The sequence below is a fragment of the Rutidosis leptorrhynchoides genome, chromosome 4, assembly GCF_046630445.1.
Source record: "Rutidosis leptorrhynchoides isolate AG116_Rl617_1_P2 chromosome 4, CSIRO_AGI_Rlap_v1, whole genome shotgun sequence".
NCBI lineage: Eukaryota > Viridiplantae > Streptophyta > Magnoliopsida > Asterales > Asteraceae > Rutidosis > Rutidosis leptorrhynchoides.
Genome location: NC_092336.1, coordinates 433,438,941 through 433,458,548, shown reverse-complemented (window position 1 = coordinate 433,458,548; position 19,608 = coordinate 433,438,941).

Genomic DNA, 19,608 nt, shown 5'->3' with positions numbered 1-19,608 from the left:
ATAGTGTTATGATGTTCAAACCTTGGTTAAGATGATGCAAACCCATCAACGAGTTGTACACTTGAAGCTATAAGCATCAAGGTTGAGAACCGTGATGAGCATCAAGCACCAAGAACCCACCGGAACATTTAACCTACTGTTTTTGCATCCGATCAGAATACCTGGGCAACTGGAAACTTGATTTTCAGTTAGTTTGGTTCGAGTAGATGATTTTCCGTTTAGACCTCGTCTTAATCCGAGTTACGGTTTAGGGTCTATGGCCTCTCGAAAGTCACTACACCATATTAACGTTGTGCTGAAATTTCTAACCTACTCGCACTTAAACCGTCACCACGGTCAAACAAAGACGAGTTTGGTTCTGGAAATTGGTCAGTACCTAGGGGACTCATATATGGAGCCATGGCCACTGGTCTCACCTCATTTCAGTTTGTATAGAGGCCGTGGCTACTGAACGAAGTCAGCCTTTGTTTTAAACCCTCTCTTGAATGAAACCTTACTTTACCCTTTTTACTTAATGATGAATGATGATGATACTTATGACCTAATTTACATACTTTTAAACCTTTGGGAAAGATTTACTGACTTAGTAACTTTTGACTTAGTTTGAGGACTTTTCGGACCAACCACTTTGCTTACTTTACCGCGTATCGACTTTTACTACTTTCCACTGTGAGTTATAGCATCTCTTTTTACTTTAACTATTTTGGGAACTAAGAATACATGCGCATTTTACGTTTTACATACTAGGCACGAGTACCTAAACTTTATATATGTGTGGGTTATACAATGGCATAAACTTTCCCCTTAGCTCGGTAACGTTTAGTCATTGGTCTTTGAACCGGTGAACGCGAGTCTTAGATATGAATCCATATGGTTTGACATCCCCACTCGGGATAGTAGCACTAGCATTTAACGGGTGTTTAATACTTCATAAACATATGCACTCGCCAAGTGTACTTTTAGGGGGTGATAAACGTTAAGTTAGTTACCAAGTGCCCACGGTTAAACATATACTTTACATACTATTTTGAAACGCTCTTTGAAGCACTGAAATCTCGTGGCCTACCTTACATTACTGTTATACTTAAACTATAGCTCACCAACCTTTGTGTTGACATTTTTAAGCATGTTTTTCTCAGGTGCTTAAGGTTTGCTTGCTTCCGCTGTCGTACTAGTCTTGCTGATTAGCCACCCGCTGCCTTATTAGAGATGTCACCGCATGAAACGTTTAATTTGCATTCAAACTATATTACTTTTGAAACGATGTAATTGTAAAGACCTACGGGTCACGTACTATTATTTTGCTTGCTATTCGTAGAATCATACTTTCAGATGTTAAGAATTTGACGTTGGTTAAAACGTCACCTTTATTCATGAATGCAACTTATTTTGAAACAGCATATAGTATTTGACCTTGTAATGATCCTGTTATTGATGATTCGTACACGATGGTTTTGTACGGGGCATCACAGGGTCCTCCACGAAATGAAGTTTGTCATCAATGGTAAGCTCCTCGAGAGGGATGACGATATCGGGTTCGGCAAGGCACTTTTTCAAGTTGGATACATGGAAAGTAGGATGAACGGAACTCAATTGAGGCGGAAGATCTAAACGATAAGCAACGGTTCCAACACGCTCCAAAATTTCGAAAGGGCCAATATACCACGGATTTAGCTTCCCGCGTTTCCCGAAACGGATTACACCTTTCCAAGGCGCGACTTTTAACACTACGTAATCACCGACTTGAAATTCAAGGTCGTTGCGTCGTTTGTCGGTATAGCTCTTTTGACGACTTCGGGCCATCCTGAGCCTATCTCGGATTTGAACGATCTTCTCGGTTGTTTCATGAATGAGTTCGGGTCCGGTGATTTGTGTGTCGCCTACTTCGGCCCAACAAAGAGGTGAATGACATGTTCGGCCATATAAAGTTTCGAATGGTGCGGCGCTAATACTCGCGTGATAACTATTATTGTAGGAGAATTCGGCGAGAGGCAAGTGCTTATCCCAAGCTTTTCCAAAGTCAATAACACAAGCTCGTAGCATGTCTTCCAAAGTTTAAATTGTGTGTTCGCTTTGTCTGTCAGTTTGTGGATGATATGCAGTGCTCATGTCTAAACGCGTTCCCAACGCTTCTTGTAAGGTACGCCAAAATCTAGAAACAAAACGGCCATCTCGGTCTGAAATAATCGATAAGGGTACACCGTGACGGGCTACGATTTCTTTAATGTAAAGTTGTGCGAGTTTCTCCATGTTGTCAGTTTCCTTCATGGCTAGGAATTGCGCGGATTTGGTGAGACGGTCAACAATAACCCAAATAGTATCATAACCGCCAACCGTCTTTAGTAGTTTGGTGATAAAATCCATCGTTATCCTTTCCCACTTCCATTACAGGATTTCGGGTTGTTGAAGTAGTCTGGACGGTCTTTGATGTTCGGCTTTGACTTTGGAGCAAGTTAGGCATTTTCCAACGTAAGTAGCAATGTCCCTTTTAATGTTCGGCCACCAATATTGTTCCTTGAGGTCGTGGTACATCTTATTGGCACCGGGGTGAATCGAATATCTTGACTTATGGGCTTCGTCTAAAATAAGGCTTCGCAAGTCCCCATAACTAGGTACCCAAATTTTTCCGGTGAAATACCGGAGTCCGGTTTCCTTAACTTCGAATCGAGAGGTGAGGACGTTCAAGTGTTCGAGAGAGATGTTTTCATCCTTGAGAGCCTCATCCTGGGCTACACGAATTTGACTATTGAGGTTGGTGTGAATGGTGATGTTTCAAGCTCGGACACGAAGAGGCACCGCTCTTTCTTTTCGACTTAAGGCATCGGCTACTACGTTTGCCTTCCCGGGATGGTAGCGAAGCTCACAATCATAATCGTTTAAAGTTTCAATCCACCTTCGTTGTCTCATGTTTAGTTGCTTTTGATCGAATATATGTTGGAGGCTTTTGTGATCGGTGAAGATGGTACTTTTGGTTCCATAAAGATAGTGTCTCCACATTTTAAGTGCAAAGACAACGGCTCTGAGTTCGAGATCATGTGTCATGTAGTTTCGTTCATGAATTTTGAGTTGTCGAGAGGCATAAGCAATGACTTTCTTTCGTTGCATCAATACGCACCCAAAACCATGTTTCAAGGCATCGCAATATACAACAAAATCATCATTGCCCTCGGGAAGTGACAAGATAGGAGCGGTGGTTAGCTTTGTCTTCAAGATTTGAAATGCGGATTCTTGTTCGGTTGCCCAAATGAATTTATTTCCCTTGTGAGTTAACGAGGTTAGAGGACGAGCAACCAAAGAGAAATCCTTGATGAATCTACGATAGTATCCGGCGAGACCCAAAAATTGACGAATGTGAGTAGGAGTAGTAGGAGTCTCCCATTTACTAATTGCTTCGATTTTCGTGGGATCGACTTTAATACCTTGATCACTTACAACATGACCAAGAAATTGAACTTCCTTCAACCAAAATTCACACTTGGAGAATTTGGCATAGAGTCGTTCTTGTCTCAAGAGTTCAAGCACAAGTCGAAGATGTTGTTCGTGCTCTTCTTCGCTTTTAGAATAGACCAAGATGTCATCGATGAACACAATAATGAATTTATCGATATACGGTTTGCACATGCGGTTCATAAGGTCCATGAACACCGCCGGTGCGTTAGTGAGACCAAATGGCATTACAAGAAATTCATAACTACCATAACGAGTCCGAAAAGCGGTTTTGGAGACATCTTCCCCCTTAACCCTTAATTGATGATAACCCGAGCGGAGATCGATTTTTGAATATACACGAGATCCTTGTAGTTGATCAAATAGGTCATCGATGCGAGGAAGAGGATATCGGTTCTTAACCGTCAATTTGTTTAGTTCACGATAATCGATGCACATTCGTAGGGATCCATCTTTCTTTTTAACAAACAAAATCGGAGCGCCCCATGGTGAATGGCTAGGTTGGATAAAACCACGGTCAAGTAGTTCTTGGATTTGACTTTGCAATTCTTGCATTTCGGAGGGAGCAAGTCTATACGGTGCGAGTGCTACGGGTGCGGCTCCCGGAATAAGATCGATTTGGAATTCTACCGGTCGATGAGGTGGAAGACCCGGCAATTCGTCGGGAAATACATCGGAAAAGTCACTAACAATCGACACATCATCGATATACTTCTCATCGGATTTGACTTTCTTAACATGGGCAAGGATCGCAAAACAACCCGTACGGAGTAGTTTTCTAACTATAAGGAACAAAATGAGGTTGAGTCCGGAGCAACTCTTATCACCATAAACAATCAAGGGTTCACCATTCTCGATAGGAATTCGGATTGCATTAAGATCACAAAGGATGTGAGATTTCGTTTTGGCTAACCAATTCATACCGATTATTACATCGAAGCTTCCTAGTTCCATGGGTATCAAGTCAATTTCAAACTCATTACCTAAAATGTTTAACGTACACCCCCGGTAATATGTGTCGGCACTCAATAGTTTCCCGTTGGCCACTTCAATGGTATAAGTGGTATCTAGTGGAAGTGGTGGAGTTCTAAAAGAATGAGTCAAAATCTTGGATACAAAACTCTTATTGGCACACGAATCGAATAAACAAGTAACATGTAACGACCCGGAAATTTCCGACCAAATTTAAACCTTAATCTTTATATGTTTCCGACACGATAAGCAAAATCTGTAATGTGAGTCTAGAAAGTTTGAAATCTATATTCGGATAATTAGTTACCCTTTTGACCAAGCCTGACGATTCACGAACATTTATGTGTATATACAATATATACTTATTAATTGATAACGTTAACAAGGTATTAGATATGTAATATTTGGTTTTGATATAAGATTACTATAGTTATCGGTGAGAGTAAAAGATAATAGAATTTTATAAATATCTGAAACCACTTTTGTCGAATTACTAACGAGTCATTTCAATAAGAATAAAGATTTTTAACGTTATCCTAAAAGTTAGAATTTTTTTAGAAACCTTTTGACAAATTGTAAATGTTAACGGTCCGTGATTTTAATAAAAATAAATATTTAAATAAAACGTGTTCATTAAATATATATTTATGTATTTTATGAAATGACTAAATATAATATTTAACTAAACATAAAACGTTTTGAAATTAAATATACTTGGTTAATTAATGAGTGTGATTTATATAAGTAAATGACCACAACACTCAAAAGATTAAGTTACACTTTGAGTGGGTTAGTTTTTAATTAATTTAAGTCTAGTTATTGATAAAGGTACATGTCACAAAACATTTAATTTAAAATAAAATATTTTGACAAACAACGAGACTTTGATTTATTGAAGGAAATGACCACAACACTCAATTTTATAGGTTACATTTTTCATAAAGTAAATCTGTGATAAATAAATCAAATTATTATTAAAGGTACACGTCACGTAACGTAAAAGGCTAGTTTTCTAAATGTACGAAAGTGCGCTCGAAAAACCGAAAGTGGTACATGAGTCGTGAGACCACGACCGTGTCATTTTAGTAAAAATTATATTTTTACCATGAATGTAAATATAATATAATATTTAATTAATTGAATAAATTAAATATATTATAAAATCTAAACATGTAATGTTAAGTTTGTTTTTTTACGTGTCCATGTAGTATGCCGCAAATTGCGGTTCATATATTTTTATTATTATTTTTTTTTCTCTTCATCACTTTGAAATTTTGGAGCCAGTGGGTCCAGAAAGGTGACTATAAATCAATTTGGTTTCTGCTCGACTTCACTCTATCAATCTCTCTTATATCACTTATACTCCGTAGTATTTATTATATTTATATTATTATTAAGATTATTATTAATTTTATTACTATCATTAAAAATATTATTATTAATATTATTATTAGTATATACCTAAAATATTACGACGAGGTCATGAGCGTGTCACTTTCAAGAACTGGTTTTATGAGTGGGATAGAGCTAAGGAAATTATGGGCTATAGCTATGGAGGTTATGGGTATGGATCATGGGTATGCACATGAGGTTAATTTAGTATTTATCATCTCCGTTACGTCTACGTACCTTTCCTGCAATATTGAACCTCAATATTGATACGTGAGCACTCAAAACTTAACTTTTATTTATTATTAGTGTGTCCCTGACTAGTGCTCGAGAATTTAGGATCATGCATGTTTGTATATTTATTTTTGTCAAAATATATTTCTGGATATAATCTGAATTAGTTACTCATACGATTAAGATAAGGTATATGATATATATGTTTTTGGAAAGGTGGCGAAAAACTATAAACTTTACATTTAGATATCGAATGGATTCGACGGACGGATTAGAAGTTATAATCGATTGAATTTTTATTGTTAAAACGATTATTTTTATTATTACGTTGTCGTTAAAATTATTCTTATTTGATTATTATCATTATTATTATTATTATGATTATTATTAATTAAAAATAATTAATATTTTTATCAAAAACTATCAAATTATTATACTGATCATTATTATTATTAAAACTATCAATTTATTATCATTAACATTAAAATTATTATTTTTATTAAAAGTATTATTTTTAATGGAAATATTATTATTATTATAAAAAATGTTAACTTATCATTTTAGTATATTTTCATATAAAATTTTATTTAGTAATAAATGAATTATATTATTATTTACTCTAATAAATTTTGTAAAAATATTCAAAAATATAAAATGACGATATTTAAGCATGTGTAAATTTTGAAAATCATTTTGAGTCAAATTCATTTTTAACTGTTGCATATTAGTCTCGAGCATTAGAATTGAGGTACACTACGACTTGACCTTAATTGTTAAACAGATATTAACCAATATATAAATATATATAATTAATTTAGGTTCATGAATCCGAGGCCAACCTTATACGTGTTCAATGATGTTATATGTATTTTTACTACAAAATACAGTATGGTGAGTATATAGTCCCTTTTAAACTCTAAATATTTTGGGATGAGAATACATGCATTTTATGATTTACGTTATGGACACAAGTGATCAAAAATAAATTCTATGTTGAGTTGTACCATGGCATATTTCTTTATACTTGGTAGCTAATATTTACATGAGGAATGTAAACGCGAATCCTGTTGATAGATCTATCGGGCCTGACAACCCCAACCGGGCTGGACGACCAGTTTTCAACGGTTGCACAGTACTTCGTTTCTGTATACTACACTTGGTACGGTGTAGCGATTATTTAAGAATATGCTGCGATGATTTAAATATTAAGTATGGTTACCAAGTGCTCAACTACTTTTACATACACTTGCGAGTGTATTATGTTTATAAATATGAAATCTTGTGGTCCATAGTTATAACGCTGCTAGCATCAAAACCTATATCTCACCAACTTTATGTTGACGTTTTAAAGCATGTTATTCTCAGGACTTGAAAGAAATCTTCCGCTGTGCATTAGCTCATACTAAGGATATTATTTGGGGCCATTCATGACATATATCAAAAGACGTTGCATTCGAGTCATTGAATTTCATAGAGATTATTATTAAGTAAATGGCAGATTAGGTCATTTGGATATTATGAAATGTCAGGCGAACATGTCAATTCTTGATGTAATAATAGATCGCCTTTTAAGAATAAATGCGACGTTTGTAAAACGTATTATATAGAGGTCAAGTACCTCGTGATGTAATCAACTATTGTAATTCATTTGTAATCAATATGGACATCGTCCGGATGGATTAGGACGGGTTACTACATAACATAAGTATTGTTGAGAAGAAACATACCCATGACTAATTCATTGTCATCTCGGGCTTCCTCGGTGTTGATGTTGAAAGCTCGGCCTCGCGAATTGGGGTTATCTTTCTTCTTTGGGCATGCATTTCTATAATGGCCTGTTTGGCCACATTCGTAACAAGTGACCGTCTTTGGTGCATTGGGCCCCTTTCGAGCGATGGGGGTAACACTTTTACATTCGTTGGCCTTATGACCAACTCCTTGGCACCGATGGCAAATTAGCTTGCCACATTCACCAAAGTGGTGCTTGTTGCATTTGTTGCAAAGAGGTAGGTTTCTGGCATAACCCTTCTTGCCGTCAGAGGTGAAAGGCTTCTTGGCAAAGTTGTTGTTGCTTGATTAGGGGGCTTCCCATTTTCTTTTGTTGTTACCCGACTTATCCTCGGCTTTAGGTGCCGGCACTATAATTTCGTCCGCCGTTTCTATCAACTTGCGGGCCATGTTCAAAGCTTCTTGATGATTAGTGGGTTTGGATGACATTACCCCGTGTTTGATGCTCTTTGGAAGATCATCCATGTAAAGTTCAACCCTTAAAGATTCGGGGTTCACAAGGTTTGGGCACATTAAGGCTAGTTCGGAAAATCGTTGATTGTAGGCCTTGAGATCGTTTCCGACCGCTTTCAAAGTTCTTAGCTCTTGTTCGAGCCTTCGGGTTTCTTTACGAGGGAAATTTTCGAGGATCATCTTTTCCCTTAAGTCGGCCCAAGAGAGGGCGTGAGCTTCATCGGTACCTACCGATTGTACATAGGTGTTCCACCATGTGAGGGCGACACCGGCGAAAGTGTGAGTGGAGTATTTGACCTTATCTTGGTCCCGACAACCGCTTATGCTAAAAATGGCCTCCGTTTGTTCGAACCATCGAGTGAGAGTAACCGGTCTCCCGGTCCCATCAAAAGTATGAGGTTTGCACCCCATGAAGGCTTTGTAGGAGCACCCTTCGCTTGAGTTACCGGCCCCTTGATTGTTGTTGTTGTGGTTGTTGTTATTGTTGTTGTTGGAGGAGTGACCGGCTATGGCCGCATCCACGGCGGTGGCTATCATCCGTTGAAGAGCTTGTTCGGGAGTCTCATGGCGTGGCACACGGCGAGGAGGCATTGTTCCTTCAAAACACAAGAATATCGTTGATTAGTATTCTTAATAATACTAACCGTGATATGGAATGAGGATAAAGAGAAAATTTTCCTTGACTCACCTTAAATTCTTTATGTCATAATGTCGTAACGTTCATATGAGTCATCGTAATATAATCCCAGAAATTATATTACCCTAATTCATATGTGCATTCGACATTATTTCATATAGTCAAGGTGGCGGGTCAATCAAATTAAACAACGTGAGATTAAGATGAAATAAGAGTAGATATGATTAGAAACGTTCGAGTATATATGCACAAGTAGTCAAGTAATTCCTACTTCAAGTCTATATGCCGGTTTTAGTCTAGACTCACTAATGTACCCTATGACTCGGGGTTGACACCAATAAACTCTAAATCCCTACAACCAACGCTCTGATACCATCTGTAGCGACCCGAAAAAATCGTCATTGACGGCGCCGTCTACTTAGGTCCCGTTACGTGGTCATAAGTCTTTAAAACAACGTTTGACCAAAAGTATGTCGCATTCATTTCAAAAGTAAAGATGTTTCAAGGTTTACAAAGTAGTTCGACAACTAGATACATTACAAAGTTTAAAGTACAATTGAAACATATGCGACACAATTTAAAAGTAGCCAAAAGACGCTCCACGTATGCATGTATACTCGACATCCAAGCAAGTATCAAAAGTAAATAGCGGAAGCATGTATCACAAAACGTTCAAGGACCTGAGAAAAACATAGAAATCTGTCAATGAAAACGTTGGTGAAATCATAGGTTTAAGTAAGTAAGTACAAGTGAACCACAAGATTTGTAACATTGATATAATAGTAATACATTCTAAAAGTTAATATTCACGAGCACCCAATTATCAATGCTTAACATTCCTTCCATAGAACCCCATCACAATAGTGTTAGAACATACACTGTTTCTCGAAAATATATTCCATCCGATTTGACGGTGGCGAACCGTCCGAATGAGGGTTTGTCAAACCCATATGGATCCATACAACATAAGTTCTCGCTTACACCCGGCAAATGTAACTAATGATAATCGAATTGAGGATTTTGTTCTAAACTCGTATGTAGAATGTTTGTTTTCCTGTACTTGTGTTCACTTAGTTAAAAAGAAACGTTTATGTTTTCTCATCCCAAATGTAAGTTTAAAAGAGTAAAAGTAGGACTATGATCTCACCTTGAGTGCACGTATGTAAAAGTACTTCAACAAGTAAACGTGTGCAAGGACGAATGCTAGTCTTGACCTAAACAAATAGGTTTGTATCAATATCGGTAAACACGGTCGGTCAAAGTGTTCAATTAGTCCTATGGTGTAACATCCCGCCTTTTTCCGTCAACTTTTCCGTTTAACTATTTTAAACTCCGTTATATGTTTATAACATCTCCCGTTAATACGCGTTTCGATTTATCTTGTTTAGGTAATTTAACGCACCCGATTGGAAGTAGAGGGACTTGTTTTGCCAAAACACTAAAGTGGTGACTAGCCACTTGACTAGTCAACACTTCCACCTCATTTCTTCATTTTCATTTTCCTTTTCATCTAACACTTTCATATTTTTCTCAAATTCTTCATAAAGCAATTCATCATCCATATTCAAACGATCAAGCTTCGGGCCAAACAAATTACATATTCGAACTCCTCGTGATCTCCTCTTCGATTCCATACCAATCTCATTTCATTTGGGTAACTTTCTAAAATCACTAATTTTATGTGTTCTTGAGATTTTTGAGTTAAAAGGTTGTTGATTAGTGTCTATGGCTCAAGTCTAGTATGATTATGTGATTTGTATGCTTGTTCTTGTTATTTTGATGTAACTAGTTCATATTGAAAGATAACATGCTTAACCTTGAGATTTGAGTGTTTATATGTTGTTAGATGCTAAGACTTCATGTTTTAATTATGCTCCTAGTGTTACTAGCTTTATTTTGATGTAAAGTTTGATTAAGGAAACCTCCTAAACTTGATTATGAAATTTGGTGAATTTAGTTTAGGGTTTGATGAACTTGAAATGAATCTTAGATGCATTGAATGATTGCCATGTTGTTTTGTTTGCGTTTAGTTCTCATACATATGCTTGATTATCTTCAAAACGGCGTATTACACATGTGCATTAATTTCCCGAATCATAATATGGCATTTATGAAATTGGAGTAATAAATGATGAGCATTAATGGTGATTTTGATATGAGTTTGTTTGGTTTTGATTGAGTAAATGCGTTTAGTTATTCTCCTTGTCAAATTACCTTTCTAATGATATATGATATGCGTTTTAAGTGTTTTCGGTGCATGAGATGTGTTAAATTGTATTTTGGTTCGTGACTTGGACCATTTTTCTGCAAACTGCATGTTTCCCAGGTATTGCGCGCCGCGCATATACCCGCGCGCCTCGTAGAATTAGAAATCCCAGATGTTTGCCTTCGTGGTTAAGTTCTGACCAGGATTTACACTTGGGTGCGCGCCGCGCAACCCATAGCGCGCCGCGCATACTGCCCAGCTCATTTTGTCTTTGTTTTTCATGTCACAAAAATGTTTTCCGCTTTACTATAACCCCGTTTACCATGAAACTTGACTATTATGCTCGTATATGACTTCTCATCATGAGAAAATTTTCGGACACCCGACCCGACCCCGTTGACTTTGACTTTGACCAAGTTTGACTTTTAGTCAAACTTAACCAAACGATTATACAATCGTTCTAACATGCTTAAATACTTGTGTCGTGCATGAAACTTGACAAATTGATCCACGTGCTATATTAATCGAGTCGTAACGAGCCATAGGACTAATTGAACATCTTTGACCCTTCGTGACTATCGTTATTGATACAACCTATTTGTTTAGGTCAAGACTAGCATTGTTCTTTGCACACGTTACTTGTCGAAGTACTTTTTGTTCGTGCATACAAGGTGAGATCATAGTCCCACTTTTACTCTTTTAAACTTACTTTTGGGATGAGAAAACATAAACGATTCTTTTGAACTAAGTGAACACAAGAACGGGAAAACAAACATTCTACATACGAGTTTAGAACGAAAATCCTCAATCCGATTATCATTAGTTACATCAGATGGTGTAAGCGAGAACTTATGTTATATGGCCATATGGTTTGACAACCCTCATCTTTGACGGTTCGCTACCGTCTACGGATGAAATATATTTTCGAGAATCAGTGTTTGTTCTAGCACTATGGATGGGGTATACAATGGATGGAATGTTAAGCTTTGATAATTGGGTGCTCGTGAATATTAACTTTTAGAATGTATTACTATTATTTCAACTTTGCAAACCTTGTGGTTCGACTTACTTTACTTTTACTCACAAACTTACTTAAACCTATGATTTCACCAACGTTTTCGTTGACAGATTTCTATGTTTTTCTCAGGTCTTGCACGATATGTGATACATGCTTCCGCTCATTATTTGATACTTGCATTGGATGTCGAGTATACATGCTTTTCATGGAGCGTCTTATGACTTTACTTTAAACCGTGTCGCCTAGATTTCCTTTGTACTTATAACCTTGTAACTTAACTTTTGGTTGAACAATTCTTGTAAACTTTGGAAACAATCTTTATTTTGAAATGAAGGCGACATATTTTGGTCAAACTTTGTCTTAAAGACTTATGACCATGCAATGGGACCCATGTAGACGACGCCGTCACTTGACGATTTGTCGGGGTCGCTACAAGTGGTATCAGAGCCTTGGTTGTAGGGATTTAGAGTTCATTTGTGTCCACCCCGAGTCATAGGGTACATAGGTGAATCTAGACTACAACCGGCATATAGACTGAAGTAGGAATTACTTGACTATTTGAGCATTTATACTCGAACTCTTCTATCATATCTAACTCGTATTCGATCTTGATCTTACGTTGATAAATTTTGTTGACGCGCCACCTTGACTTTATAAAGTAATGTTAAATGCACATGTAAATCAGGGTAATATAATTTCCGGGATTATATTACGGTGATTCACATGGACGTTCCGACATTATGACGTAAAGAATTTAAGGCGAGTCAAGGAAAAATTTCCTCTCTATCCTTATTCCATACTCCGGTTAGTATTGTTGAAAATACTAACCAACGATATTCTTGTGTCATGAAGGAACAATGGCTCACCAAGGTCAACACAATACTCCTCTCGAAACCCTAGAACAAGCTCTTCAACGAATGATAACCACCGCCGTGGGTACGGCCGTGGCCGATCACTTTTCTAACAACAACAATCATGGAACCGGTAATTCAAACGAAGGTTGCTCCTACAAGAACTTCATGAAGTACAATCCTTCCACTTTCGATGGAACCGGAGGACCGGTTACTCTCACCCGATGGTTTGAACAAATGGAGACCATTTTTAACACAAGCGGTTGTCGAGACCAAGATGAGGTCAAGTTTTCCACCCTCACTTTCACCGGCATTGCTCTCTCGTGGTGGAACACGTATGTACAATTGGTGGGAAGCGATGAAGCCCACACACTCTCTTGGACCAAATTAAGAGAAAGAATGATCACCGAATACTTCCCGCGCGACGAGACTCGAAGGCTCGAGCAGGGTCTAAGGAATTTAAAAACGGTCGGGAACGACCTCGAAGCTTATAATCAACGGTTTACCGAACTAGTCACAATGTGTCCAAATATCATGACTCCCGAATCCCTAAGAGTCGAACTTTACATGGATGGCCTCCCTAAGAGCATTCAACACGGGGTAATGACATCCCAACCCACTAACCTACAAGAGGCTTTAGCAAAGGCCCACCAAACTTTGGAAACGGTAAACGAAATGGAAGCACCGGCACCAATGGTCGAGAACCACCCGAGTAACAACAAAAGAACATGGGGAGCCTCTCAATTTAGCAACCACAACAATAATAACAACCCCACCAAGAAGCCTTTCACCTCCAACGACAAGGAAGGCTATGCCGGAAAACTACCTTTTTGTAACGAATGCCACAAGCATCACTTTGAAGGATGTGGCAGGTTTCGCCACCGGCGCCAAGGAAGTGGTCACGTCGCCAAACGTTGTGGAAGTACCACCCCCGTCGCTCGAATGATGCCCAACGCACACAGGACGGGTGCTTGCTTCGAATGTGGTCAACTGGGTCATTTTAGGAATGTGTGCCCAAAGAAGAAATCAACCCCAACGCACGCCGTTGAACTTTCAACATCAACGCCTAGGATACCCGAGACGAAGATGGACTAGTCACGGGTACGTTTCTTCACAACAAACCGTATATTTCATACTTATTCGATTCGATTACCGCTAGACGTTTTACAACCGAGACCTTGACTTGTGCTCTTTACATTCCACCTTTTTCCCCTAGATACTACTTAGGCAATGTAAGCGACCAACGGAAAGATATTGTGTGTCTATAAATTTTATCGGAGGATATGCGTTAAGAAATTGGACTCGGCACCTATAGAACTAAGGAGCTCAGAACCTATTCGTTAGGGAGAAATTGTTTCCCTACAACTAGGTATAGATTATTGTGAACCGAGTAATTTTCGGTTGGAAGCCGATACCCTCTTCCTCGTATCCATTACCTCATGATTATTTGCGTGGATCCCGTGTATTCCAAATCAACCTCCGCTCCGGTTATCATCAATTGGGGGTTAAGGGAGACGATGTCTCCTAAGCCATTTTTCCGAACTCGCAACGTAGTTGTAAATCTCTCTTAGTACCGTTTGATTTATTTAGGACTCCGTCCGTATTCATGAACCTCCTAAACCACGTATGCAACTTATCTAGACAAATCTGTTATCGTATTTATGGATGACATCTTAACTTATTTAAGTAAAGAAGGAAAACGAACAACATCACCATCTTACGCTCGAACTTTTGAGAAAAGAGCAACTCTATACCAAATTCTCCGAGTGAGAATTTCTGTTGAACGAAGTCCAATTTTCTAGACCATGATGTTAATGGTCAAGGCATTACAATCAATCTCGAAATCAAGCCACATGTAATCAGGAAACTCTACCAACTCGGACTTGTATTCGTAAAAATCTTAGATCTCGTCTGTTATTACCGAAGATTCATTTCTGACTTTTCTCGTGTTACACGACTTTTAAACTCGTTAACTCACTAAGGAAAACTTTAAACCTCTCCGTGTTCGCACCTTGAGCGTGATTCTTCACACCAACATTTCTAGTTAAAAATCGTATAGCAACAGATGGAACTCAAACATGGAAATATTTCTACTTGAACGACGAAAGGCATACTCTCTCGACTCAAAAATCAACATAACTAAAATTCGTTATTTTGCACGAAGAATTCGAATACTAAATTGTGGATCCGATCAATTTTCTCGTCATCCCGTACCACACTACCTACCTCTGTTATTTCACCATCACCGTCTGATATTACTGGAATTTAAGATAACACACAATCCAACGATACTTCACTCTTCTTTGACTTAACGCCCTTGTGTTTCTGATAATCGGTCAACTATTGTTCAACCCCGAACTATACAACTACGTGTACTACCTCGTTTCTCTTTCAGACTTCAACTTTTGACAACTAGAGGCACGTTATGGCAACCTCGAGATGTAAGCTCATCCTATTCTAGGTCCTCATTTCACTCCTATCTTTATCGCTCGCATTTCCGTTTAAGGAAACTCCTTGTAACATTTCTCCATGGATAGAGAAACTCCTTATATTACATTAGTATTCGCCACGAGGGTGAATAGTCCTAACGAACATTTTTCGAACCCTAACTGACTTGTTCAAACATATCTTAAGAGATTCTACACCAACACGGTGTATCTTCGTCATTTATCCTGTATCGAAATACTCGTTTCACTTCTAGTGTTACAAGAAACCTTGGGAACGCGTTTAGACATGAGTACCGCATATCATCCCCAAACCGATGGGCAAAGTGAACGTACCATACAAACATTGGAGGATATGTTACGGGCTTGCGTTGTTGATTTTGGAAAAGCTTGGGACAAGCACTTACCCCTCGCCGAGTTCTCATATAACAATAGTTATCGCGTGAGTATTAAGGCCTCACCTTTTGAAGCATTATATGGCCGAAAATGTCGCTCTCCTCTTTGTTGGGCCGAAGTGGGTGACGTGCAAATTTCCGGGCCCGACCTCATTCACGAAACCACCGAGAAGATTCTTCAAATCCGAGATAGGCTTCGGACGGCTCGGAGTCGTCAAAAATGCTATACCGACAAAAGACGCAAAGACCTCGAATTTCAAGTCGGTGACCGCGTCATGTTAAAAGTCGCACCTTGGAAAGGTGTCATCCGTTTTGGGAAACGTGGGAAACTAAATCCGCGGTACGTTGGTCCTTTCGAAATCTTAGAACGTGTTGGAACCGTTGCGTATCGTTTGGATCTTCCGCCTCAACTAAGCTCCGTCCATCCTACTTTTCATGTATCTAACTTGAAGAAATGTCTTGCCGAGCCCGATATCGTCGTTCCTCTCGAGGAACTTACTATTAATGACAAACTTCATTTTGTGGAGGAACCGGTTGAAATTGTGGACTACGTCGAGAAGGAATTGAAACAAAGCCGGATCCCGATTGTCAAGGTCCGTTGGAACGCCAAAAGGGGACCCGAGTTTACTTGGGAAAGAGAAGATCAAATGCGAAAGAAACACCCTCATCTATTCCCGGTTCCGGAAACGTCAGATTCCGAGGAAGAAACAACGACTACTACGCCTACCTAAATTTCGGGACGAAATTTCTTTTAAGGTGTAGGTAATGTAACATCCCGCCTTTTTCCGTCAACTTTTCCGTTTAACTATTTTAAACTCCGTTATATGTTTATAACATCTCCCGTTAATACGCGTTTCGATTTATCTTGTTTAGGTAATTTAACGCACCCGATTGGAAGTAGATGGACTTGTTTTGCCAAAACACTAAAGTGGTGACTAGCCACTTGACTAGTCAACACTTCCACCTCATTTCTTCATTTTCATTTTCCTTTTCATCTAACACTTTCATATTTTTCTCAAATTCTTCATAAAGCAATTCATCATCCATATTCAAACGATCAAGCTTCGGGCCAAACAAATTACATATTCGAACTCCTCGTGATCTTCTCTTCGATTCCATACCAATCTCATTTCATTTGGGTAACTTTCTAAAATCACTAATTTTATGTGTTCTTGAGATTTTTGAGTTAAAAGGTTGTTGATTAGTGTCTATGGCTCAAGTCTAGTATGATTATGTGATTTGTATGCTTGTTCTTGTTATTTTGATGTAACTAGTTCATATTGAAAGATAACATGCTTAACCTTGAGATTTGAGTGTTTATATGTTGTTAGATGCTAAGACTTCATGTTTTAATTATGCTCCTAGTGTTACTAGCTTTATTTTGATGTAAAGTTTGATTAAGGAAACCTCCTAAACTTGATTATGAAATTTGGTGAATTTAGTTTAGGGTTTGATGAACTTGAAATGAATCTTAGATGCATTGAATGATTGCCATGTTGTTTTGTTTGCGTTTAGTTGTATTGTATGCTTGATTATCTTCAAAACGGCGTATTACACATGTGCATTAATTTCCCGAATCATAATATGGCATTTATGAAATTGGAGTAATAAATGATGAGCATTAATGGTGATTTTGATATGAGTTTGTTTGGTTTTGATTGAGTAAATGCGTTTAGTTATTCTCCTTGTCAAATTACCTTTCTAATGATATATGATATGCGTTTTAAGTGTTTTCGGTGCATGAGATGTGTTAAATTGTATTTTGGTTCGTGACTTGGACCATTTTTCTGCAAACTGCATGTTTCCCAGGTATTGCGCGCCGCGCATATACCCGCGCGCCGCGCAGAATTAGAAATCCCAGATGTTTGCCTTCGTGGTTAAGTTCTGACCAGGATTTACACTTGGGTGCGCGCCGCGCAACCCATAGCGCGCCGCGCATACTGCCCAGCTCATTTTGTCTTTGTTTTTCATGTCACAAAAATGTTTCCCGCTTTACTATAACCCCGTTTACCATGAAACTTGACTATTATGCTCGTATATGACTTCTCATCATGAGAAAATTGTCGGACACCCGACCCGACCCCGTTGACTTTGACTTTGACCAAGTTTGACTTTTAGTCAAACTTAACCAAACGATTATACAATCGTTCTAACATGCTTAACTACTTGTGTCGTGCATGAAACTTGACAAATTGATCCACGTGCTATATTAATCGAGTCGTAACGAGCCATAGGACTAATTGAACATCTTTGACCCTTCGTGACTATCGTTATTGATACAACCTATTTGTTTAGGTCAAGACTAGCATTGTTCTTTGCACACGTTACTTGTCGAAGTACTTTTTGTTCGTGCATACAAGGTGAGATCATAGTCCCACTTTTACTCTTTTAAACTTACTTTTGGGATGAGAAAACATAAACGATTCTTTTGAACTAAGTGAACACAAGAACGGGAAAACAAACATTCTACATACGAGTTTAGAACGAAAATCCTCAATCCGATTATCATTAGTTACATCAGATGGTGTAAGCGAGAACTTATGTTATATGGCCATATGGGTTGACAACCCTCATCTTTGACGGTTCGCTACCATCTACGGATGAAATATATTTTCGAGAATCAGTGTTTGTTCTAGCACTATGGATGGGGTATACAATGGATGGAATGTTAAGCTTTGATAATTGGGTGCTCGTGAATATTAACTTTTAGAATGTATTACTATTATTTCAACTTTGCAAACCTTGTGGTTCGACTTACTTTACTTTTACTCACAAACTTACTTAAACCTATGATTTCACCAACGTTTTCGTTGACAGATTTCTATGTTTTTCTCAGGTCTTGCACGATATGTGATACATGCTTCCGCTCATTATTTGATACTTGCATTGGATGTCGAGTATACATGCTTTTCATGGAGCGTCTTATGACTTTACTTTAAACCGTGTCGCCTAGATTTCCTTTGTACTTATAACCTTGTAACTTAACTTTTGGTTGAACAATTCTTGTAAACTTTGGAAACAATCTTTATTTTGAAATGAAGGCGACATATTTTGGTCAAACTTTGTCTTAAAGACTTATGACCATGCAATGGGACCCATGTAGACGACGCCGTCACTTGACGATTTGTCGGGGTCGCTACATATGGCTCGTTACGACTCGATTACTATAGCATGTGAGTCAAGTTGTCACGTTTCATGCAAGACACAAGTATAAAAGCATGTTAGAACGATTGCACAAACATTTGGTTAAGTTTGGTTAAAAGTCAACTTTGGTCGGGTCAAAGTCAACGAAAAAGTCAACACATTCGGGTCGGGTCTCGAACTATTTTTCTGAGGTTTTTAATCATATATGAGCATGTTAGAAAAAGTTACATGTGAATCGGAGGTGCGTAGCATAGAAAATATTTTTCGTAAAATGGTAAAACAAAACAGTAACTGGCAGTGTAACTGGATGGCGTCCAGATTTGCTGGACGACGTCCAGCATTAAAGGCCTAGACGGTGTCCAATAATCTGGACGGCGTCCAGATCAGTAATCCGATCCTGTTTTGCTGCAACACACAAATGCACGAACCAAACTTCAAACATTCATAATTTATGACCCGCAAACAACCAAAACATGTATCTTATATCATCGAAAAGGTATTTTGACGAGGAAAACAATTAAGCACATTTCATCAATCAATCTACCACTTACAATAACCAAAACCGCATTTAATATTCACCATTAATGACATTCAAGCTCATAAATGCAAATCAATGATTCGGAAACTTAA